This window comes from Rhinolophus sinicus, chromosome 2, assembly GCF_057876585.1.
Source record: "Rhinolophus sinicus isolate RSI-liver-muscle chromosome 2, RSI-T2T, whole genome shotgun sequence".
NCBI lineage: Eukaryota > Metazoa > Chordata > Mammalia > Chiroptera > Rhinolophidae > Rhinolophus > Rhinolophus sinicus.
In genome coordinates, this window is record NC_142502.1 from 169,665,086 (window position 1) to 169,690,934 (window position 25,849).

The 25,849-nt window shown below is 42.1% G+C and overlaps 1 long non-coding RNA gene across 2 annotated transcripts; it reads left to right on the forward strand.

The window, feature by feature from the left end:
• Positions 1 to 1,575: 1,575 nt before the first annotated feature.
• Positions 1,576 to 24,996, forward strand: LOC148758952 (uncharacterized). 2 transcript variants are annotated; one of them, XR_016020484.1, is made up of 5 exons: positions 1,576 to 1,667; positions 2,439 to 2,555; positions 20,716 to 20,773; positions 23,556 to 23,652; positions 24,893 to 24,996. It is a non-coding gene; the product is annotated as an uncharacterized LOC148758952 (long non-coding RNA). The 2 variants fall into 2 exon arrangements; XR_016020485.1 differs by lacking the exons at positions 2,439 to 2,555; positions 23,556 to 23,652; positions 24,893 to 24,996 and adding an exon at positions 21,038 to 22,222 and having other exon boundaries at positions 1,581 to 1,667.
• The last annotated feature ends 853 nt before the right edge of the window (positions 24,997 to 25,849 follow it).

Below are 25,849 nucleotides of genomic sequence, written 5' to 3' on the forward strand. Positions count from 1 at the left end.
GATTACAAAACACCACCCCAGGCTCATCTCCTTTCTCTCAGCCCACATCTTTCTCTCTTTCAGGAAAGGATTTCTCAATCTTGGCTCTATTGAGACTTTAGATTAGATAATTACTTGTTTTGGGGGCTGTCCCGTGCATTGTAGGGTGTTGAGTAGCACCCCTGGCCCCTATCCTCTAGATACCAGTAGCAACCCTTGTCACTCTTAACCTTAAAACAGATCCCGAGATTTTGCCAAATGGCTTCTGGGGTTGGAAATCCTCCCCTGCCCCAGTTAAGAACCATTGTTTTCTGGTGACCAGCAAACTCAGTTTGCCCTGCACTGAAGGGTTTGCCAGGGATTCAGTGCTAAAAGCAGGATAGTCAGGGGCAAACTGGGATGTTGGGTCACCCTACAAATGAAATTTCATCCCCTGCTTCAGTGAAGCCTGTGGTGGGAGAGGCGTTGTGTTGATAACATGGTTGTCCTGGCACCTTGGGTTTCTCTAAGCTGTTGCTGTACCAAGCACATCTGCCTCATATTCCCTTCTCTCCACCCCAATCCATACCCCTGATGCCCCCACATAGCCTGTCAGGGGTGTAGGGAAACTTACCTGCTTCAGAGTGGCTGTTTGAGTAACTGTGTGGGTCCTTTTAGACTGAAGTAGACCAGAGGGAATGCTGGTGTGTGCGTGTGTGTGTGTGTGTTGGGAGGGGCAGTTGGGTGCTGGACTGTAGACAGCCCACTGATGCTGACGCTGCCGGGTGGGCAGTGAGCATGTGTGTTTACACCGGCAGGTAAGGAATACTGAATGGAGGAAGGTTTTCAGCTCCACGTCAACTTGGCCTGTGCCTAGGTGGTGTGAGACACGAGCAAAAGCAAAGCCTCAAATTGGTTTGTGAGGAGGATTATTGTTGTAGTGTTACTAACAATGTATTAGCAATAGTAATGAACACTTTGGTTCTTCGCAAATTTACAAAGCACTTCCAAAATGCACCATGTGTCCCTCAGCCTTCTGCGCTTGGGGCCATCCGTGTGCCCGTTTACAGGATGGTAACAAGTGAGTTCTGAAGGGGCTAAGTGACTGGCTGAGGTCCAATGGCAGGTTTTGCCTCTGGATCACTGGGCACCACATCGTGTGACCTCCGTATTCCTCCAGGCTGCAGCAGAATGAGTCCTGTGTGTGTAAGTGCTGAGTCTGTGTTGCTGTAAATGTAAATTGTAAAATGACAAGGGTAGAAATGGAGGCAGTGAATCAGCTGTATGCCCTGATCTGACAATCGCCTTTCCTTCTTCTGGTCTTCAGCCAGTGGGAGGAAGCAGGTTCCCCGAGGGCAGTACCTGACGCCAAGGTTGATATTCTCCCTGATCCAGTGCCTTCCTCTGATCCTCTGTGCTCTTTGACAGACACAGATGTTGGGGGTGTGATTTGTTGCAAATGATTGCTTGCATTTTCCTTGATTTTGCAAACCAGTGGCCTTTTCCATGAACTCCTCTCTTTCCGAAGCTCTAAGCTGGTCCTCGCCCATTGGTTGACTTAATTTCATTTTTGGAGGAGACGTGTTTTTCAAGTTGCACAAGAGTAATAAGTACCAGTGCCTGTTGGGAGTGAGGTACCTGAAGTTCAGGGACTCCAACTGGTGACAATGACAGCAGACGAGTTGGTTTTCTTTGTGAATGGCAGAAAGGTAAGCAGGGGCTGACCTTTCCTTTGCTCTGGCGGCCCTGCTCCCTGGGAAGGGATGTGTTCTTGGAAGAAGTCTGTCCTTTTTCTCTCTCTTTCATGCTTTCTTCCCCTCTGGTTTTCCTCGCTTTCTTTCTCTCTCCATTCAAAGGTGTAGCTGCCTTTGGGGTGACATTAAGGAAAGAAGAACTTCTCAGGGCTAGAACATAATCAAGATACTCAAGGGGCAAAGGAGCGAGGGGCCAGGGAGCAAGAAGAGAGGTGGCTGTGGGCTCCCCCTTCCCTGCCAACTCCCTGTAGAAGTACAGACACTGGCAGGAAGCTCAGAAAGGGGGACAGGGTACTAGGTGAGACAGAGGTCACCCACCACACTTCTGTGTTTCCTCAAATATATTCGAAGGCTTTTGTTGCTCCATTTACTGAGAGAAGGAACGTATTTTCTTGCTAATATCAAGATATAAAGTGTACACAACCTTTTTTTTGTGATATTTCATGTATGTAAATATAACAGCTAACTTGTGTGAAGACATATACTGACATCTTGTGGCAAGCCACTTTTTTTTCTTCACAAATGGTAGGCTATTCCCCTTCCTTAACTCCACATATAAATATTGCAGATCTCTTACTTTGATAAAAATTGACCACTTGGATTAACTTCATTAGTGCCCAGGGATCTAGGGGAGGTGAGGTGGGTTGGGCCAGAGGGGGACTTATGACATGGGTACCAGTCTTTGCAGTACCGGAAGGATGAAGAGCTCTGGAAATTCTAACGCAGGTGCAGGGAGAGAGGGTGCAAACACATGACATTGTCTCCATCCTCCACTTGCCTTCCCTACACCAGTGCTGACATGCTCACATCTGCTTCAGCTCTCCAGTGGGAATGAAAGAGCAGGTAAAAGGGTAGCCATAGTTGTGTGTTGTAAATGGACATGTGGACCGTGTGAGTGATGAATGTTCTCAGAGAGCAAGTTTATTTATTTTGTTCTATTGGCCATTTTAAATGAGAAACAGGATGACTTTAAAGGTAATTTTCAAGAAATAAAATGTGCTTCATTTGATGTCTAGTGCTTATATTGTCAGGTGTGGTTGGGTGACTAGCAGGAAAATTCCATGAGTCATTGCAACATCAGTGCTCCAAAGACTGCTGGATCTAGAAAGGAACATTTCAAAGTAAATCTGCCTTGGTGAAAATTGTTTTCCCATATTTTACTTTTACTTTAGGAAAACAATTTCAAATTTTTAGTTGGTATGATCACATCAAACCCTACTATCTCTGGAAGCTTCTACTGCCAGTTTCTGTGATATTCATGTTCGTAAGTTAGAAGTCTGTAGCCTCTTGTGAAACTGCTGGAAAGGTAGAGAGGCAATGCAAGGAGTGATGAGAAGTACTATAAAACCAGTACTATAAAAACAAGTCCTAGCAAGGAAATTCCAAGTCAAATTAAGGCAGCTGTGAGTCAGTGTGTTCCTATTTTTATTCCCAAGATATTCTAGACTTTTTTTTAATTAACGTTTATTGGGGTGACAATTGTTAGTAAAGTTACATAGATTTCAGGTGTACAGTTCTGTATTATATCATCTATAAATCCCATTGTGTGTTCACCACCCAGAGTCAGTTCTCCTTCCATCACCATATATTTGATCCCCTTTACACTCATCTACCATCCCTGTCTCCCCTTACCCTCTGGTAACCACTAAACTATTGTCTGTGTCTATGAGTTTTTCTTTTTCAGTGGTTTCTCTTGTTCTTTTGTTGTTTTTGGTTTATATACCACATATCAGTGAAATCATATGGTTCTCTGCTTTTTCTGTCTGACTTATTTGGCTTAGCATTATATTCTCAAGATCCATCCATGTTGTCACAAAAGGTCCTATTTCATCTTTTCTTACCGCTGAATAGTATTCCATTGTGTATATATACCACAACTTCTGTATCCATTCATCTATCGAAGGACATTTTGGTTTACATGTCTTGGCCACCGTAAACAAAGCTGCAATGAACATTGGAGCACATGTGCCTTTATGGATAAATGATTTTAGATTTTTTGGGTAGATACCCAGGAGACGGAATGCTGGGTCATATGGAAATTTTATTTGTAATTTTTTGAGGAACCTCCACACTGCCTTCCATAGTGGCTGCACCAGTCTGCATTCCCACCAACAGTGTATGAGGGTTTGTTTTTCTCCACAGCCTCTCCAACACTTGTTACTATTTGTCTTGTTGATGATAGCCATTCTATCTGGGGTGAGGTCATATCTCGTGGTTTTTATTTGCATTTCTCTGATGATTAGTGATGCTGATCATTTTTACATATGTCTATTTGCCATTTGTATGTCCTCTTTGAGAAATGACTTTTCAGGTCCTCTGCCCATTTTTCAATTGGGTTGTTTTTTTTGTTGTTGTTGTTGAGTTGTGTGAGTTCCTTGTGAATTTTGGCTATTAGCCCCTTGTCAGAGGCACTGTTTGCAAAAATCTTCTCCCATTCAGTTGATTGCCTCTTTATTTTGTCTATGGTTTCTTTTGCTGTGCAGAAGCTTTTAAGTTCGATATAGTCCCATCCATTGATTTTAGCTTTTACTTCCCTTGGCTTTGGAGTCAAATTCATAAAATTCTCTTTGAACCTAAGGTCCATAAGTTTAGTACCTATGTTTTCTTCTATGCAGTTTACTGTTTCAGGTCTTATGCTTAAGTCTTTGATCCATTTTGAATTAATTTTGGTACATGGTGACAGATAGCAGTCCAGTGTCATTCTTTTGCACGTGGCTTTCCAATTCTCCCAGCACCATTTATTGAAGAGGCTATCTTTTCTCCATTGTATGTTTTTAGCTTCTTTGTCAAAAATTATCTGTCCATGTTTATGTGGTTTGATTTCCGAGTTCTCAATTCTATTCCATTGGTCCCTGTGTCTGTTTTTCTGCCAATACCATGCTGTTTTGATTATTGTTGCCCTGTAGTACAAGCTAAACTCAGGGAGTGTGATACCTCTAACATTGTTCTTTTATCTTAAGATTGCTATGGCTATTCGGGGTCTTTTGTGGTTCCAAACAAATCTGATGATTTTTCGTTCTATTTCTTTAAAAAACGCCATTGGGATTTTGATGAGGATTGCATTAAATCTGTACATTGCTTTGGGTAATATGGCCATTTTAACTATGTTGATTCTTCCAATCCATGAGCATAGAATGTCTTTTCATTTTTGTGTCTTCTTCAATTTCTTTTAAAAATGTCTTGTAGTTTTCAGCATATAGGTCTTTCACCTCCTTGGTTAAGTTTATTCCTAGGTATTTTATTCTTTTTGCTGCTATTCCAAAAGGAATTTTTTTTTTAAATTTCTTTTTCTGAGATTTCATTGTTAGTATAGAGGAAGGCAATGGACTTTTGTATGTTGATTTTGTAACTGGCAACTTGACTGTATTCGTTGATTGTTTCCAATAGTGTTTTGGTGGAGTCTTTAGGGTTTTCTATATATAGCATCATGTCATCTGCAAAGAGTGACAATTTAACTTCTTCATTCCCAATTTGGATGCCTTTTATTTCTTTCTCTTGCCTGATTGCTCTGGCGAGGACTTCCAACACTATGTTGAAAAGCAGAGGTGATAGAGGACAGCCCTGTCGTGTTCCTGAACATAGAACAAAGGGCTTCAGTTTTTCATCATTAATTATGAGATTAGCTGAGGATTTGTCATATATGGCCTTTATCATGTTAAGGTATTTTCCTTCTATACCTATTTTATTAAGTGTTTTAGTCATAAATGGATGTTGTATCTTGTCAAATGCTTTTTCTGCATCGACTGATATAATCATATGAGTTTTGCCCTTTATTTTGTTTATGTGGTGTATCACATTGACGGATTTGCGGATGTTGAACCATCCTTGTGCCTCGGGGATGAACCCCACTTGGTCGTGATGAATAATCTTTTTAATGCATTGTTGCATTATATTTGCTAGAATTTTGTTTAGGATTTTTGCATCTGTATTCATCAGAGATATTGGTCTGTAGTTCTCTTTTTTGTGTTGTCCTTACCAGATTTTGGTATCAGGGTAATGTTGGCCTCCTAAAATGAGCTAGGGAGTACTGTCTTTCCTTCCATTTTTTGGAGAGTTTGAGCAGGATTGGTATCAGATCCTCTTTGAATGTTTGGTAGAATTCACTAGTGAAGCCATCTGGTCCCGGACTTTTGCTTTTGGGAAGGTTTTGGATGACTGATTCAATTTCGTTACTGGTGATCGGTCTGTTTAGATTTTCCAGTTCTTCATGGTTCAGCCTAGGAAGGGTATATGTTTCTAAGCACTTTTCCATTTCTTCTAGGTTATTGAATTTGGTGGCATATAGTCCTTCATAGTATTCGTGGATGATCCTTTGTATTTCTGGTGTACGTGATAACGTCCCCTTTTTCATTTCTGATTTTGTTAATTAGTGTCTTCTCTCTTTTTATCTTAGTGAGCCTAGCCAAGGATTTGTCAATTTTGTTAATCTTTTCAAAGAAACCGCTCTTTGTCACATTAATTTTTCTATTGTCTTTTTGTTCTCTATTTCATTTAGTTCTGCTCTGATTTTTTATTTTTTTTTCTTCTGCTGACCTTGGGTTTCACTTGTTTTTCTTTTTCTAGTTCTTTAAGTTGTAACGTGAGGTTACTTATTTGGGATTTTTCTCGTTTCTTGAGCTAGGCCTATAATAATATAAATTTCCCTCTTAAAACAGCTTTCACTGCATCTCAAAAGTTTTGGTAGGATGTATTTTCATTTTCATTTGTTTCTATGTGTCTTTTGATCTCTCTAATTTCTTCTTCGACCCAGTCATTCTTTAAAAGTATGTTGTTTAATCTCCATGTATTTGTGTTTTTTTTGTGCTTTCTTTTTGCAGTTGATATCCAATTTCAAAGCCTTGTGGTCAGAGAATGCTTGGTATGATTTCAATCTTCTTAAGTTTGCTGAGGCTGATTTTATGTCCCATTATGTGGTCTATCTTTGAGAATGTTCCATGTACACTAGAAAAAAATGTATAGTCTAATGTTTTAGGATGAAGTGCTCTATAAATGTCAGTTATGCCCATTTCATTTAATGTGTCATTTAGGGCAGCTATTTCATTATTTATTTTCTGTTTGGATGATCTATCCATAGCTGTCAATGATGTATTTAGGTCCCCTAGTATAATTGTGTTTAGGTCAATTTCTCCCTTTAGTTCTGTTAGTAGTTGCTTGGTATATTTCAGTGCTCCCTGATTGGGGGCATAAATATTGATGACTGTTATGTCTTCTTGTTGTATAGTCTCCTTTGTCATGATGAAATGTCCATCTTGTGCCTTGTTATCTTTTTCACCCTGAAGTCTGTTTCATCTGTTCAGTATAGCTACACCTGATTTTCTCTGGACACCATTTGCTTGGAGTGTCAATTTCCACCCTTTCACTTTGAGTCTATGCTTGTCCTTGTAGCTGAGTTGCGTCTCTGGGAGACAACATATGGTTGGGTTTAGTTTTTTGATCCAATCTGCTACTCTGTGCCTTTTTATTGGTGAATTCAGTCCATTTACATTTAGGGTGATTATTGATATGTGAGGATTTCCTATCGTTCTATCTTTAGTTTTCTGGTAAGACTGTGTCTCCATTGTTTCTTTGTCTTTTTGTTGTTGTCTATTATTTCTGTGTGGTGGCATTCTATGATGTTTCCCTCTGTTTCTTCTTTTGTTACAGTATATATTTCAGTTCTGGATTTTTTTTTTTTTTTTTTTTTGAGTGGTTACCCTTAAGTTTATGTAAAAGGAAGTTTGATATTTAGAGTATTCCATTTTCTTTAGCACGCCTACTTTTTCCATTCCCATATTCCGGTTCAGGCCTTTACTCTCCCCCTTTTTATGTTTTGGTTGCCACATATTGTCCCTGCTGATGGTGATTGAATAGTCTCGTTTAGTATTTCTTGTAGTGCAGGTCGTATGTTCTAGACTTTTTGTTACAGGATATTATGCCAAGAAGTTACCAAAGAAGCTGTAAGAATTTGGTGTTATAAAGACTACAGATGGGTATTGATTCACTCTTACATGTGAGCCTTCTGCTCTTCCTGTTTCAGACTGCTGCTTGGACTCTGTCTTCACTAGCTGGGGTGGTGGAGAGGGTGTAAGATGCCAATGATCTAATATCTCTAGGGCCTTCTGTGGTTGTGATGGGCCTTGGTAACTCTTGTTTTCATATCTTCTTTGATCTAGATTCAGAGTTGAAGTGAAAGAGTTACCCAGGATTTTGTTGTCATTGTAGGGAGAGTCCTTTGGAGGGCAGGATTCTTGCTTTTCTGAGCAATCACTCTCAGTTTAGTGGAGATTGTGGCATCTAGAGGATTCGGGGAAGATTCAGCATGTAGGGTACAGCTGAAGGTGTCCAACAGTGATTCCCCGAAGAAGTGGTGTCAGTGAGTCAACACTCGCTCCCTTATGCAGACTGGTGACATTGGGTGAGCTCCTCCCAGTCCTAAGCCTGTTGGACATGTATGTGGTAGAGCAATACATCTCTATGACCAAACAGCAGCCATTCAGGAGCCTATGAACTAGTTGGAGAGATGGAATATGGTTAGGCATAGTAATATATTCCAAAATGCATTTCACAGAAAACTATCTCCATGAGATACTCTTCTCAGATATTCTCAAACCACTTAGCTGAGCGTTGGCACAAAGTAGGGGCCCAATTAATCTGGATATAATGAGTGTTTGAATATTAAAAACCATAAGAAATCCTCTGGTAAAGAAATTTAGTTTTTCAACTTTGTATTATAAAATTATTATAAATTTACAAAAATAGTTGTAAGAATACAAAGAAATATTATTAAGTAGACTTACCCATGTTCATCACCTGTTCACATTTTGTCACATTTGCTTCTTATTCTCTCTCTCTCTCTCTCTCTCTCTCTGTGTGTGTGTGTGTATGTGTGCGTGTGTATATATATATATATATATAATATATATATATAATATATATATATATACACATATATATATACATATATATATATACATTATACATACACATGTATATATATAATTATTGTTGTCGACTCAATCAATTGTTGCACAGATTACAAGATGGCCAGCCATATTTATTACTTGGCATTCTTCTGCCAGGAACAACTTTCCCTTTTCTCCATTTGTTTGTTTTTTAATTTACTCATTATCAGTTCAGACTCATGAGTTTTAATTTTGTTTAATGGATTGTAACCCATTTTGGCCAATATTTGTTTTGATGCTCAAGTTTTAGCAGAGCAATCTGCTTAACCCAGTGTTTCCTAAGTTCGATTTCCCACAAAGCATCTTTCCTTTGGGATACCTATTGGCATCCTGTTGAGAGAGGGTTCCATGGAGTTTGCTGGGGCCAACCCTGCAACCATGTCGAAAGAGTGGCACAGCCATTCTCTCTAGGAATTCCAGGAAAGTGGACCACTTGCAGCTGGGGTGATATGGAAAGTCTTTACTAGGGAAGCATTTGGGGTCTTCTGATAAGTCAAAATGCAGGTGGAAGAGGAATAGAATGTCAAAGTCTTAGGAACCAGTAGGTATATAATGTATTTTTACTGAAGTACAAAGACCAGCTTGGCAGGAAAGTAAGAGGAAAAGGCTAAAAATGAAGATTAAAGACATATAGAAAATGACCTTGAAAGACAGTCAAAGAAACTTGGATGTAACTTTGAATAAGTCAAAGGTCACTGAAGGTACTGAGCAGGGAACATATGTGATGTGATGGAAGCAGAGCTGCAGGGCAAGAGGAAGGAACAACTTGTGGGGAAGGTAGTAAGCCAAGAGGCTCTGACTGCTAACTACAAGAAAGGTGACGAGGTCTTTATTTTGTGGATTTATGATTTCTTCTCCAAGAGAAAAGAAGCAGCTCCTTGGGTGAAATTTGTAACCAGGACTTTGAATAAGCTGGACCTGTAGGGTGTAATCAAAAAAGAAAATCCATTGGGCCGGCCTGGTGGCTCAGGTGGTTGGAGTGCCATGTCCTAAGACCGAGGTCACTGGTTTGATTACCACCTGGACCAATGGGCTGTGCCCTCTACAGCTAAGATTGTGAACAATGGCTCTCCCTTGAGCTGGGCTGCCATGAGCAGCTGGAGGTTGGCGTGAGCTGCTGTGGACTGCTGTGCGCTGCCATGGCCTACTGTGTGGTGCCATGAGCGGCTGGTGGCCAGCGTGAGTGGCTGAGCTGCTGTGAGTGACTGACCGTCGACCGGCAACTGACTGCCTCAGCCGGGGGGGAGCGCAAGGCTCATAATACCAGCATGGGCCAGGGAGCTGTGTTCTACACAACTAGACTAAGAAACAATTGCTTGGACTGGAGTGGGGTGGGGGGGAGGTGGAAGAAGGGGGAGAAGAAAATTCATTTAATCTTCCACTTTAATTTGAACTTTATTCAAGATGTATATTCTAGCAGTTGTGTGACCTCTGTGATTACTTTTTGTCCACAAAAAAGCCTATGGTTGAGACAACCAAAATGGCACAAAAGATAAATGCTGTGCTTGCCTTCTCTTACAACTACATCAAAATTAAAACTAATCTTCAAAACAACCATTATCAAGAATCACCTAAAATCAAGCCGAACTGAAGCCTTTCAACTAAGAACGCACAAAAGAAGCCACCTCCAGACTGGTAGGAAAGGCAAAGACATGGAACGGGCTCATCCCACACCCATGTCTGACCATTAAAGATTGGGAGGTATATTTCAGCTGTGGAGGTCCCTTGCACCCCCAGAGGAGTGAGAGGTCCCAGCTGCACCCCAGTCCAGGGTTCCAGTGCTAAGGAGAGTAGTCCCCATAATTTCTCATTGTGAAAACCAGCAGAGATTTTGAGACGGAGGGCGGCTGCATTCCCAAGCGCTCCTTTTAAAGGGACTGTGTGTGGACTGACTCACCAATGGAACCACTTGCTCTGAGCTGCAGGGCTGGGGCAGAGGCTGGAGAGGCAGCTGGGATATATGGTGGGGAACTGAGTTGTCTGGCTTTGGACGGGGGCTGGAGAGGTAGCTTTGTCCTGGACAAAGGAGCTGGCAGAGGCCATTGTTTCTTTGCTAAGCCCTCCCCCTTCCCAGTGTGTAGATGCAGGCAGCTGCCATATCTGAGTCTCCGCCATTCATTCACTATGCCATGGCAATTGGAGACCCAGCCTCGCCCAACTTTTGGGTACACCCAGGCTGTTACCAGTGGCTTTTTCATGCAGACTGCTTGCCTTTGCTCAAGCTGCAGATTTTTCTAAGGTTGCTCAAAGGTTCGCGGAACCCAGATAAGCAGCATCTGGCTTGAGCTTATCCTATACTTCTGGCTGAACAGCCTTAAGCCGGCACTAACAGCAGCTGGCCTTGGTTTGCATCTTGGCTGGTCTTGGCTCTTCCAAGCACAGCACCGGCAACAGCCATCTGCAGATTTCTTTGTGGATCCTGCCAGGTGGCTCTGGGAGGGGCACGGGCTGTGGCTGAAATTGACCGTCAGCAGATCCCCTCCAAGGTGGTCCTGGGGCTGGTGCACCCAGTGGCCAGTTTCAAAATGAGCTGGAGCATTACCCAGCCACCTTCAAGTAGGACACACCCAAGGGGCGGATTGGGCAGGCACCAGAGTCCTGCTGAAGCAGATCCTGCTCTGTAGGATCAGCCCCTGACCAACAACTCTTCCACTGTAGTCAAGGCCAGTCTTCACAACCAGAGAGCCCAAGGGTCAGTCCCTCCCATTGATGTACAGTTATCAACCAAGGCTCAACTACAAAAGGAGGGCACACACAACCCACACAAGGGACATACCTGGAGTGTGTGGCTCAGGTGACCAGAAAGACTGCACACCTAAACCCCACAGCACACCTACTACATAAGGTCACTCTACTAAGGTCAAAAGATATAGCAGCCCTACCTAATACATAGAAACAAACACACGGAGTCAGCCAAAATGGGGAGACAAAGAAACATATCTCAAATAAAAGAAGAGAACAAAGCTCCAGAAAAAGACCTAAGTGAAATGGAGATAAGCAATCTATCAGATGCAGAGTTCCAAACACTGGTAATAAGAATGCTCAGTGATCTCAGGGAGAACTTCAGCAGAGAGATGAAAACTGTAATAAAGAACCAGTCAGAATTTAAGGATACAATAATGAAGAATATATGACAGGGAATCAACAGTAGATTAGATGAAGCAGAGGAGCCAAACAGTGATGTACAAGATAAGGTAGCAGAAAACACCCAACCAGAACAGCAAAAAGAAAAAAGAATCCAAAAAATTGAGATTAAGAGGCCTCCAGGACAATATCAGGCGTACCAATATTTGCATTATAGGGATACCAGAAAGAGAAGAGAGAGCAAGGAATTGAAAACCTATTTGAAGAAATAATGACAGAAAACTTTCTTAACCTCGTAGAGGAAATAGACATACAAGCCCAGGAAGCACAGAGAGTCTGAAACAAGATAAACCCAAAGAGGCCAACACCAAGACACATCATAAATAAAATGCCAAAGTTTAAATACAAAGAGAGAATCTTAAAAGTGGCAAGAAAAAAGCAGTTAGTGACCTACAAGGGAGCCCCCATAAGACTGTCCGCTGATTTCCCAACAGAAACTTGGCAGGCAAGAATGGAATGGCAAGACATATTCCAAGTGATGAAAAGCAATGACATACAACCAAGATTACTGTACCCAGCAAAGCTATCATTTAGATTTGAAGGACAGATAAGGAGGTTCCCAGACAAGAAAAAGTTGAAGGAGTTCATTACCACTAAACCAGTATTGCAAGGAATCTTAGATGGCAATCTTCTTTAAAATGGCAGGGTCTTAAGGATGGGTGAAAAGGGAAGGGATTAAGAAGTACAAATTGGTTGTTACACAGTAGTCATGGGGATGTAGGGTATAGCATAAGAAATATAGTCAGTAATATAATATTGTAATAACTAGGTGTGGTGACAGATAGGTACTAGATCTATCAGGATGATAGATGGGAATGGGGTTGGGAGCAGGGTGAAAAAGGTGAAGGTATTAAGAAATACAAATTGTAATTAATGCAGTATGGAGAATATAATCAATGTTGTAAAGCTCATGTAAGGTACCACATGGGCACTGGACTTATCAGGGGGATCACTTCATAGCCTGTGTCCATTGCACTACACACCTGAAGCTGAAGTAGAATAATATTGAATGCCAACTATAACTAAATATATAGGTATACATAATCATGGGATGTGGAGTACAACATAAGGAAGGTAGTCAGTGGTATCGTACCAGCTATATACATTGTCAGAAGGGTAGTAGCTTGAGAGGTGGGTTATCACTTTATGACGGGTTTAAATGTCTAACTATTGCATTGCTGTGTACACCTGAAACTACTATAAATAATTTAAATAAATAAATAAATAGCCTGTGGTCTTTTCTAAACTGCCTAAAACAGTCTCAATTCAGGATAGAGAGGTGAGGGTGGAAAGAAAATTCTCGGACTGGAGAGATCAAAATGGCGGCGTGAGGTGAGCCTCTGTAAAACTCCCCTGGAATTTACAACTAATCGAACAACAATAACTCCACAAAGGACTCCCTGCACAGCAGACAGGAAAGATGAAGAGGCCGACTACCAAAGTCACCTACAGGTGGGCGAATCCCGCAAGTGGGGGAGGAGGGAAGGGAGAAGTGCGGAGACGGAGCCGCGCGCGGGCACAGGACGCAGACCTAGCTCAGTGCTCCGAGCTCGCTGCTTCCCGACACTACCGCAGCTGCGGGAGAGGGAAGAACTCAGACTGCTAGAGCTCTGCTTGTGGCCCACAGGACTGAGGGGGCAGCATATAACATGGCTGAAGCCAACGCTCACGGCAGAGACCTCGGAGAAAAGACTGAGGGAAGAAGGCTGAAAACGGTGGTTTAAGCCCTCACTGCAGAGCAGAGAACGGAGCCTTAGGCACTGAGACTAGCCGCCCCCTCCCTCCCCTCCCAGAACTCGCCCTGCCCCCACCTGCCCGGTGCTAGAAATGGAACAGTAGCAGTGTCAGAGCAAAAGAACAGAATATTTGCTGTTGAGAACTGTGGACCGCAGACACAAATTCACAGCCCAACTAGCTCCGGCAAAGGGGAGGGAGCTATGGAAGCAGGACCAGCTGTGGTGGTGGACGCCGCCATTGCTCTGGGCCACCTCTCACAACTCACCCCGCCCCTGGCCCCACCTATCTGGGTGGATCCCTGCAGGAGTAAACAGAACTGCTGAAACATACGGGCTCTGAATCTAGTGCAGGAAGAGCTTTGGAACTTCAAAAGCTCTTCTCATACCCACTCGAACACTGCGCCCTGTGACCCAGGCGAACTATTAACAGAGGAGAAGCCCGTCTCCCAGGGAATCCCCCCAATGTGGGAGAAGCTGGAATAGTGCAGAGAAAATATAGCACTACCATGTGAGAGAGAGAAAAAAGGCTGCAGTCGGAGAGAAAGTAAAACATTCTACCAACAAGTACTGGAAAACAAAAGAAAGATCTCTTCCTATCAACCCATTGCAGAAGCCACTCCTGCAGATGTCTAGGAAGAGAAATAATAAATCAGTAATTGCCATGAATAACCAAGGCAACAAAATAGCTCAGAAAGAAAGTGAAAAGTCTCCAGAAAAGCAACTTAAAGATATGGAAATATGTGACTTAAGTGACAGAGAATTCAAGATTGCAGTTCTGAAAAAACTCAATGAGATGCAAGAAAACAGAGAAAGGCAGTTTAATGAACTCAGAAACACAATCAAAGAACAGCATGAGCATTTTACGAAAGAGATTGAAATTTTAAAAAAGAACCAAAAAGAATTTCTGGAGATTAAGCACTCAATAGAAGAAATTAAGAATGAAATAACCAGCTTAAGTAGTAGAGTTGACCAGATGGAGGAAAGAATCAGTGACATCAAAGATAGAAACCTGGAAATTACACAGATGGAAGAAGAAAGAGACTTGAGACTTAAAAGAAATGAAAGAACTCTATAAGAACTTTCTGACTCCATCAGAAAGAGCAATATAAGAATAATGGGCATACCAGAAGGAGAAGAAAGAGAGAGGGGAACAGAGAATATATTCAAACAAATTGTCGATGAGAACTTCCCAAACTGGTGGACAGAACTGGATCCTCGAATGCAAGAAGCAAATAGAACACCTAATTACCTCAATCCCAACAGGCCTTCTCCAAGGCACATTGTATTGAAGCTGTCAAACATCAATGACAAAGAAAGAATCCTAAAGGCAACCAGGGAAAAGAAGACGGTAACCTACAAAGGAAAGCCTATTAGATTATCATCAGAGTTTTCAGCAGAAACTCTACAAGCCAGGAGGGAGTGGAATCAAATATTCAAACTATTGAAAGAGAGAAATCATGAGCCAAGAATAATATATCCAGCAAAGATATCCTTCAGATATGAAGGAGGAATAAAGACCTTTCAAGACATACAGAAGCTGAGGGAATTTTCTAATACACGACCTGCACTACAAGAAATACTAAAGGAGGCTATTCGACCACCATCAACAGGGACAATTTGTGGCAACCAAAACACAAAAAGGGGGAGAGTAAAAGTCTGAACCAGAATATGGGAATGGAGAAAGTAAGTGTGCTGAAGAAAATGGAATACTCTAAATATCAGACTTTCTTTTACATAAACTTAAGGGTAACCACTCAAAAAAATCCAGAATTGAAATATATACTGTAATAAAAGAAGAAACAGAGGGAAACATCATAGAATGCCACCACACAGAAATTATAGACAACAACAAAAAGGCAAAGAAACAATGGAGACACAGCCTTACCAGAAAACTAAAGATAGAATGACAGGAAATCCTCACATATCAATAATCACCCTAAATGTAAATAGACTGAACTCACCAATAAAAAGTCACAGAGTAGCAGATTGGATCAAAAAACTAAACCCAACCATATGCTGTCTCCAAGAGACATGTCTCAGCTACAAGGACAAGCATAGACTCAAAGTGAAAGGGTGGAAATTGACACTCCAAGCAAATGGTGTCCAGAGAAAATCAGGTGTAGCTATACTGATATCAGATGAAACAGACTTCAGGGAGAAAAAGGTAACAACATATAAAGATGGACATTTCATAATGGTAAAGGGGGCTATACAACAAGAAGACATAACAGTCATCAATATTTATGCCCCCAATCAGGGAGCACCGAAATATACCAAGCAACTACTAACAGAACTAAAGGGAGAAATTGACCTAAACACAATTATACTAGGGGACCTAAATACATCATTGACAGCTATGGATAGATCATCCAAACAGAAAATAAATAACGAAATAGCAGCCATAAATGACACATTAGATGAAATGGACATAATTGACATTTATAGAGCACTTCATCTTAAAACATCAGACTACATATTCTTTTCTAGTGTACACGGAACATTCTCAAGAATAGACCACATATTGGGACATAAAATCAGCCTCAGCAAATGTAAGAAGATTGAAATCATAACAAGCATATTCTCTGATCACAGGGCTTTGAAATTGGATATCAACTGCAAAAAGAAATCAGGAAAAAACACAAATACATGGAGATTAAACAACATACTTTTAAAGAACGACTCGGTCAAAGAAGAAATTAGAGAGATCAAAAGATACATTGAAACAAATGAAAATGAAAATACATCCTACCAAAATTTTGGGGTGCAGTGAAAGCAGTTTTAAGAGGGAAATTTATATCATTACAGGCCTATCTCAAGAAACAAGAAAAATCCCAAATAAATAACCTCATGTTACACCTTAAAGAACTAGAAAAAGAAGAACAAGTGAAACCCAAGGTCAGCAGAAGAAAGAAAATAACAAAAATCAGAGCAGAACTAAATGAAATAGAGAACAAAAAGACAATAGAAAAAATTAATGTGACAAAGAGTTGGTTCTTTGAAAAGATTAACAAAATTGACAAACCCTTGGCTAGACTCACTAAGATAAAAAGAAAGAAGACACTAATTAACAAAATCAGGAACGAAAAAGGGGAACTTATCACGTACACCACAGAAATACAAAGGATCATCCACGAATACTATGAAGGACTATATGCCACCAAATTCAATAACCTAGAAGAAATGGAAAAGTGCTTAGAAACATATAGCCTTCCAAGGCTGAACCATGAAGAACTGGAAAATCTAAACAGACCGATCACCAGTAACGAAATTGAATCAGTCATCCCAAACCTTCCCAAAAGCAAAAGTCCGGGACCAGATGGCTTCACTAGTGAATTCTACCAAACCTTGAAGGAGGATCTAATACCAATCCTGCTCAAACTCTTCCAAAAAATTGAAGGAGAGACAGTACTCCCTAACTCATTTTAGGAGGCCAACATTACCCTGATAACAAAACCTGGTAAGGACAATGCAAAAAAAAAAAAAGAAAACTACAGACCAATATCTCTGATGAATACAGATGAAAAATCCTAAACAAAATTCTAGCAACTATAATGCAACAATGCATTAAAAAGATTATTCATCATGACCAAGTGGGGTTCATCCCCGAGGCACAAGGATGGTTCAACATCCGCAAATCTGTCAATGTGATACACCACACAAACAAAATAAAGGACAAGCATCATATAATTATATCAATTGATGCAGAAAAAGCATTTGACAAGATACAGCATCCATTTATGATTAAAACACTTAATAAAATAGGTATAGAAGGAAAATACCTTAACATAATAATGACCATATATGACAAATCCTCAGCTAATCTCATAATTAATGGTGAAAAACTGAAGCCCTTTGCTCTACGTTCAGGAACACGACAGGGCTGTCCCCTATCACCTCTGCTTTTCAACATAGTGTTGGAAGTCCTCGCCAGAGCAATCAGGCAAGAGAAAGAAATAAAAGGCATCCAAATTGGGAATGAAGAAGTTAAATTGTCACTCTTTGCAGATGACATGATGCTATATATAGAAAACCCTAAAGACTCCACCAAAACACTATTGGAAACAATCAACGAATACAGTAATGTTGCTGGCTACAAAATCAACGTACAAAAGTCCACTGCATTCCTATATACTAACAATGAAATCTCAGAAAAAGAAATACAAAAACAATTCCTTTTGGAATTGCAGCAAAAAGAATAAAATACCTAGGAATAAACTTAACCAAGGAGGTGAAGGACCTATATGCTGAAAACTATAAGACATTTTTGAAAGAAATTGAAGAAGACACAAAGAAATGGAAAGACATTCCGTGCTCATGGATTGGAAGAATCAACATAGTTAAAATGGCCATATTACCCAAAGCAATGTACAGATTTAATGCAATCCCCATCAAAATCCCAATGCCATTTTTGAAAGAAATAGAACAAAAAATCATCAGATTTGTTTGGAACCACAAAAGACCCCAAATAGCCATAGCAATCTTAAGAAAAATAAACAATACTGGAGGTATCACACTCCCTGACTTTAGCTTGTACTACAGGGTAACAATAATCAAAACAGCATGGTATTGGCAGAAAAACAGACACATAGACCAATGGAATAGAATTGAGAAGCCAGAAATCAAACCACATAAACATGGACAGATAATTTTTGACAAAGAAGCTAAAAACATACAATGGAGGAAAGACAGGCTCTTCAATAAATGGTGCTGGGAGAATTGGATAGCCACGTGCAAAAGAATGACACTGGACTGCTATCTGTCACCATGTACCAAAATTAATTCAAAATGGATCAAAGACTTAAGCATAAAACCTGAAACAATAAACTGCATAGAAGAAAACATAGGTACTAAACTTATGGACCTTAGGTTCAAAGAGCATTCCTTATGAATTTGACTCCAAAGCAAAGGGAAGTAAAAGCTAAAATCAATGGATGGGACTATATCGAACTTAAAAGCTTCTGCACAGCAAAAGAAACCATAGACAAAATAAAGAGGCAATCAACTGAATGGGAGAAGATTTTTGCAAACAGTGCCTCTGACATGGGGCTAATAGCCAAAATACACAAGGAACTCACGCAACTCAACAACAAAAAAAAACCAAACAACCCAATTGAAAAATGGGCAGAGGACCTGAAAAGTCATTTCTCCAAAGAGGACATACAAATGGCAAATAGACATATGTAAAAATGATCAGCATCACTAATCATCAGAGAAATGCAAATAAAAACCACAATGAGATATGACCTCACCCCAGATAGAATGGCTATCATCAACAAGACAAATAGTAACAAGTGTTGGAGAGGCTGTGGAGAAAAACAAACCCTCATACACTGTTGGTGGGAATGCAGACTGGTGCAGCCACTATGGAAGGCAGTGTGGAGGTTCCTCAAAAAATTACAAATAAAATTTCCATATGACCCAGCATTCCGTCTCCTGGGTATCTACCCAAAAAATCTAAAATCATTTATCCATAAAGACACATGTGCTCCAATGTTCATTGCAGCTTTGTTTACGGTGGCCAAGACATGTAAACCAAAATGTCCTTCGATAGATGAATGGATACAGAAGTTGTGGTATATATACACAATGGAATACTATTCAGCGGTAAGAAAAGATGAAATAGGACCTTTTGTGACAACATGGATGGATCTTGAGAATATAATGCTAAGCCAAATAAGTCAGACAGAAAAAGCAGAGAACCATATGATTTCACTGATATGTGGTATATAAACCAAAAACAACAAAAGAACAAGACAAACAAATGAGAAACAAAAACTCATAGACACAGACAATAGTTTAGTGGTTACCAGAGGGTAAAGGGGGAGAGGGGTGGTAGATGAGTGTAAAGGGGAACAAATATATGGTGATGGAAGGAGAACTGTCTCTGGGTGGTGAACACACAATGGGATTTATAGATGATGTAATATAGAATTGTACACCTAAAATCTATGTAATTTCACTAACAACTGTCATCCCAATAAATTAAAAAAAAAAAAAAAAAGAGGAAAGAAAATTCTCATTTAATTGGTGGTAGTGAAAGATGACTTCCTACCACTGGGAACATTCAGTTTCACCTCCATGACAGGGAAGATGTGCTTTACTCAGGTCAGTTGCTCGCTCTCAACCTCCAGTTTTGGGAGATCCACTCCACATAGAATCTGTTGGAGGTCCCATCACTTCCTATAGTGAGTTTTAAACACCTCCAAGACCTCTCTCTCTCTCTCTCTCTCTCTCTCTCTCTCTCTCTCTCTCTCTCTCTCTCTTTTTTCTCTCTCTACCTCTTTAATGCATGACCAACATGTCTCATCTTTTGTTCTCCCAAACTCTGGGAGTATACCCCTATTCTAACACTGTCACTTCTTCAGCATGTCTGGTAAACCTGTCTCTAGCTGTTTAGACATGCCAGACCACCACCTTTCCTGAACTGCGAAGGTCACATGTAGTAATATGGAAGCCCCCTCACGAAGTGTGAGGTTTGGGGCACTTTAGGGAGATGTGGGACACATAGTCCAGTTCTCTCTAAAGAAACGCTTATCACAAATTCTCTGCCCTTAATCAGCCAATCACCCACACCCTTTTACCCTTGGCAATGAACAAAGGGTAGTGAAAATGTTTACCATAGATTTCCTTTGACAATTTACATTGGGTGCTAGCACTTCATTTTGTAGACAACCTTCTTCAGCTTATTGAGAATTCCATTTGTGGCCCTTCGGTTTGAGATTGCCCCTCCATTGCTTACCTGGGTTAACGCTGTTGACTGTCCTCTAGCCCATGCACACAATAGAGCCGGATCCATAGATTGGCCCTCTGTTCTCTGAAGGTCCGCATGCTGTCACTCTTACTGTCTCTGAAGCTCACAGCTGTGATCCAGCAGCTGGAAATGGGGTGACATATTTGATCTGAAAGAGGCTTTGCCTTGGTCAGCCTAGTATGGCAGGTGCCACACCGAAGCACTCTGGTGGGTCCTGAGAAGAGCACTAATGTAGAATTTTAGATTTGAAGGATGTCAGTACATACAGAGTTTGTTAATAGTTAATGTGTTCATTCTTAGGGAATTATTAAGAAAAACACTTTTGTTTTCATAAGATAATTTAGTCCATCCCATTAACTTTACAAATTCTAGAGTAAGACAATGGCAAAGTATGCCTGTGATATGTCTTTCTTTTGTTTTTGTTTTTATAGGTGGTGGAGAAAAATGCAGATCCGGAAACAACTCTGTTGGCCTACCTGAGAAGGAAGTGTATCCTGACTTTGGAGTGGCAAGGAGGGAGGGGGCAATGGGACGCATTCTCTGGGTCGAACGTCATTTTCTAGTGAGCTGTGGGGAGGCGGTGCAGTGTGGAAGAAAGCACAACGGATTAGGGTTCTGGACACCTGTGTTTTAGCTGCAGCTCTCTCACATGGCAGCTGTGTGACCCTAGGAAGTCATTTGAGCTTTCTGGTCTGAAATTCTCAGCTGTCAATTAAGAAGATTATTCTTGATGTTCCTTAAGATCTCTTCCAGCTAAGGCTGTAGTAAAGCCAAGATTTCACTCTGGGCCTGAAAAGCAAGCAGCTCCAAAAGGCCCTCATGAGCTCTCAAGCTTCATGGTCGTTCCCCCTCAGCAGGAGCTGGGCCTTCCTCGGCAGATCTTTGCCTAATACACAAATGGGCTTCCTGGGGAATGTTTCTAGCTCTGTGAAAGTGGAGAGAAAGTCAGGGGAAAGAGAGTATTTCGGGGAAGGGATACCTGAGGTGGGGAACCGTGTAGAGGCGCCATCCATTGTGGAAATGTCAGCACTGGGAGCATGGGGCAGGGGACATCTGAGGGAAGAGCCCAGTACCTTTTCTTTTTTCAGAGTAGGAAAGTATTCTGAGTCCCTGGAAGAAAACAACCGTGAAAATGTCATAGGAGCTAACATTTAATGAGCACTTACTATATATAGTTGGAGTTCAAGGTGATTTGCGTAGGTTATCTCACTGATCCCACAGCAACCCCTATGTCAGAGGAGGAAGTGAGGCCTGCATATGTTACAGGGACCAGCGTCTCGCTCATGTACTTTGGGTGAACATTGGCAGAGCTTAGGCGAAAGCCTAGAGCCACACTCTTAACATTCCACCTGCACTGGAAACTTTCCGTGGGTCTGTTGTCAGGACAGCGCTCATCCTGGCCTCTGTCAACAAAGCACTCTTGCTCCCAGAGGCAGGAATATCCTGTGGCTCATTCCAGTGACATATTTTGGACAACAAAGGATTGTTTGAACACCTGCAGAAGTGAGCCTGGAATCTATGGCCTTACCTCTGGTTCACTCGCTTCTTATCAGATAGTGGCTGGCTCTAGTGTGCTTTGTACTGGATTTTTGTACTGGGTGGTACAAGTGTGGAGGTCAAAGCACATGAACCTGGTGATTTCCTTAGACGACTGACATCAATTTTAGTTTTATAGTAAAGTTTTGAAAGCCCTGAATCCTCAAAAAGCCCCGATCATAGATATTGACTGGTTTAAAGGTCCACTCTCAAATGAAACCCCAAACTGCAAGTTGGCACATAGAAACAGAGAATGCCCCAAAAATGTATGAACATTTTAAGAAAGGAAACTGTATAAAAATTGTGATCATATATACCGAGAAGAAAAGATGAACACAAGTCACGTGTATACATTCTTTTCGCACCTCGGTATAAAATCCTCATGGCTTATTGCTGCTCATTTGTGGGAGTTCCAAGTAAGATAGAAGACTCCAGGCTTGACTTCTACCCCGGCTTCCAGAAAGATCGCCAGGCTAGAAAAAGATCGTGTTAGTTTCTAGGTGGCTACCACTGGTCTTCGCATGCCCTTAGAGTTGTCTGAAATGCTGATAACTGCATTTATCCTGACTAGTGAAAAGAATAACTTAGGGCACAGAAAGCCCTCCCCAGTTGTGTTTTGAAAGAGGCAGCAGCATGGCGAATGAGGAGCCCCCATCTCTGGGGTCAGATGGATGTGTTTGGCCCCTAACACTCAAGGTGAGCGTTAGCTTGCAGGGCTCATGTTAACTCGGGGGTCTCGGGGGCTTTTTTTGTTTGTTTTATGTTTTTTAATCTGTGGGGAAACGTTAGTTCCTGTCCCAACTGCTAACCAAATCATTGTGAAGAGTCCATGGGTATAAGTGCTTTCATGTATAAGATGCTATATCATTGTTAGTTATTAATTTCACCTCAGATATGAGGGAAGCGAGTAGGAGACAATAACCTCAGCTCCCTTTATCCTCAGCAGGTAGCTAGATGGCTTAGAGACCTGTGGGTCTGGGGAAAAGCTACAATGGGACCTGAGTATTTCAGGAAAAGGGGCAACCATGATTGCTGTTCTCTAGAACAGCCTATTACTTGGGCACTTATACAAATGTCAAGTCTCATATTATTTATTTCTGTAAGTATGTGTAAGACATGCCTCTAATTTGGCCCTAAACCTTGAAAATATCTGCATTTTAATTTCCATTCACACATCCTATGAGCTGGATGTTCAAAAGCCCTGGTTCAGCCCTAATTTGGGTCCCCAGATATCATCGGCCCCAAAGGTACAAGGTGAAAAGCCTGGACTCAGCAAATCCCAGACCAGATGGATGTTTCACTCTGGCCCAAGTGGCTTCATTGCAGGCCAACTGGGGGGTTGTGAGGCCTGCCCCACATGCTCAGACTTTGAGGGGCCCGATTCACCTGCCCAGGGAGATCACGGGGTTGGGGACCTATTGTGCGAGAAGATCAAAGAAAAGTCTCCAGGACTAATGTTCCAGTCCTGGACCTCAAGTTGCAGGGGTGATACTTGGGTACTGTCCGACGGGTCTCGGATGCCTTTCTCCTTTAGGGGAGTGGAGATGGCCTCATTCCTTGTCTCCTCAGCGTGCACTACAGTCTCTGAATGAGGAAGCCATGTGGGTCTGCTGCCTCCCTGAGTCTGTGTGTGGCCATAGATGGCTCTACACTCACAGCTCTACCCACACACTTCCTGGCAGCCCAGCAAAGGCTCTTCCTCTCAGTTCATGTTCCTTAACCCTTGACTATACAGTGGGGCTCAGCGGGACCAAGCTGGGCTGTGGAGAAGGGGCCTGTGGGGCTTGCACCGTGATGCTTTCCAAGTATGATCATCTCCAGAACAAGATCGTGTATCCTTTGTCTGCTGGCTGACTGCTTGTGTGAGGACTGTGATAGGGGTCAGCTTGTGAGTGAGTAAGTGGGTGAGTGTGTGTGTGTCTGTGTGTGTACAAGCATTTGCGCCCATGCGTGCACACACGTGACCTTTCTAAAACCCACATTCTTTTCACATCCCATGAAATCCTTCAACAGGTCTCAGTTTCTCCCAGGATAAAGTCCAGTGTCTTTGCTTAGCACAGGAAGCCCTTCACAGTATGCCCCACCTTTCCTCTCCAGTTTCTCTTTATGGGCCCAGCACTCTATTATTCATTCAGAGACAATTGTGAACATCTAACACACTATGCCCTTTCATTTCTCAGTGTTGGCATAAGCTATTTCCCAAGTTTTCTTGAGTATTCATACTTCCAGAACTTTCCTACATGGCTGCTACTAACTCTTTAAGACTGGGTAAAATATCACCTCCTCCAGGAAGCCTTCCTCAATCTACCAAGATTGGGTTAGGTGTCCTTAATCCCATAATGTCCTGTGCACAGCTCTCCTGACACACTTAGCATAAGATATTTAAATTGCATCTTCAGGGTGGCTTCTGTTTTCCTGGGTTGATCACAACCTATTAAAGAACAGAGATTTTTATCTTATTCACATTTACTTCTCAGCCCTCCCAGAGTGCCTGGCATATGGTTGGCTCTCAGTCACTGATGTTCGTTGTATAAGTGAATGAGTGGTGAATAAAAGAATGGATGTGAGCAAGCTCTATCTGAGGAGGTGATGTCTCATGTTCCCTGGGGATTCTGCCCTCCCAGGGGATTGGCAGAAATAGAGGTGGGTAAAAGCAGGGAATCAAAAATGCCAGGAGGTTCTGAAATTGAAGAGGCTAAGGAAGGGCCTGCAGATGGAGGAGCACACGTTGGGCCTGGAACCTGCCAGAAACTTCCTCTTGACTCAGCCTCCAAGGTCAAGCTGAGTAAGAGGTTGGTGAAAGTGACCCTGGATCCCTCGCTCCAGTTCGGAGGCCTAGGGTTCACTGATGGTTCCTGACCCCTCCAGGGCTCTGAAGGGGCTCAGGCCTCGCCTGTGGGGAGAGCTTCTTCTGTCCCTAGCTCAGAGTCTTGGGTGGAGGGGCGAGGACACCTGTAGAAGAGACAAGAACATAATGTAGAGTGAAGAGAAATGATATACAGCATCACAAAGTGTCCCATGCCCTCAGATGACCTGAGTGGACAATGGAATGACCTTAATCTGAGCTTGCAGCCACTTTTCTGTCACTGCCTGCCAGGTCCCCATCTGTTCTTTGCACCACGTTGCCGTGACGACTGTGGAAGGAATAGGAAGCACCAAGTCGAGGCTGCATCCTGTGCAGGTAACCAGAGCTCATGACAAGGTAGCAGACTTGCCCTGGGTTGTGGAGCTGAGTGTTTGTGCCTGGGCAAAGGAGACCTTTGGCCTGGCCACTTCCTCATCACCTCCAGGGGGAGGCGCTGTGAGGCACAAAGAGGAGGCGCCCAAGCCTCATGCTTCCTCCTGTGTCTAGGGTGGATGTAACATTTCATGACCCCTAGATAACCAAGAGGTCCATTGGATCTGATGGCTGGGCCGTCCAGCTGCAGCAGAACTGGAGGGAGGAGGGCTGGGTGAACTTCCTTAGCTTGTGCCTAAGTGTGCTTAGGAAGCCCTGTGTCTCCCCAGAGTCATGATTCCAAAAGCTCCGTGCCCCTTGATAAGAAGCCCACCTACTCCCTGTTCCCTTGAATGGCAATCCCATTGTACCTCTCAGCTCCCTGGCTGGGCCCCTCCCCTTCTCCATCTTCACACTCTCCGTAGGTGAGCTTAATACCATCTGGATGCGAATGGCACTCACATTTATATCTTCAGCTTTGACAGCAACTCAGAGGTTAGAGTCATATTTCCAACTGCTTACGTGACATCAATATATGAATGTCTAATCTCAAACTTAACAAAACCCTATTCTTTCCAGACTTCTTCCTTCCCTAGTCTTCCTCCACCTGAGTCAATGGCAAAAGCATCCACCCAATTGCTCAAGAGAAACATCTAGGAGTCACCTTTGCTTCTTTGTCTCATACACCACCCCTAATCCATCCGAAGCAGTGTCTAAGCTACTTCCAAATCCTACAGTGAAACCTTCATTTTCTCTCAGTTGCCCTATTACTGCTTAGTCCGAGCAACCATTGACTGGACCACACGATGTCC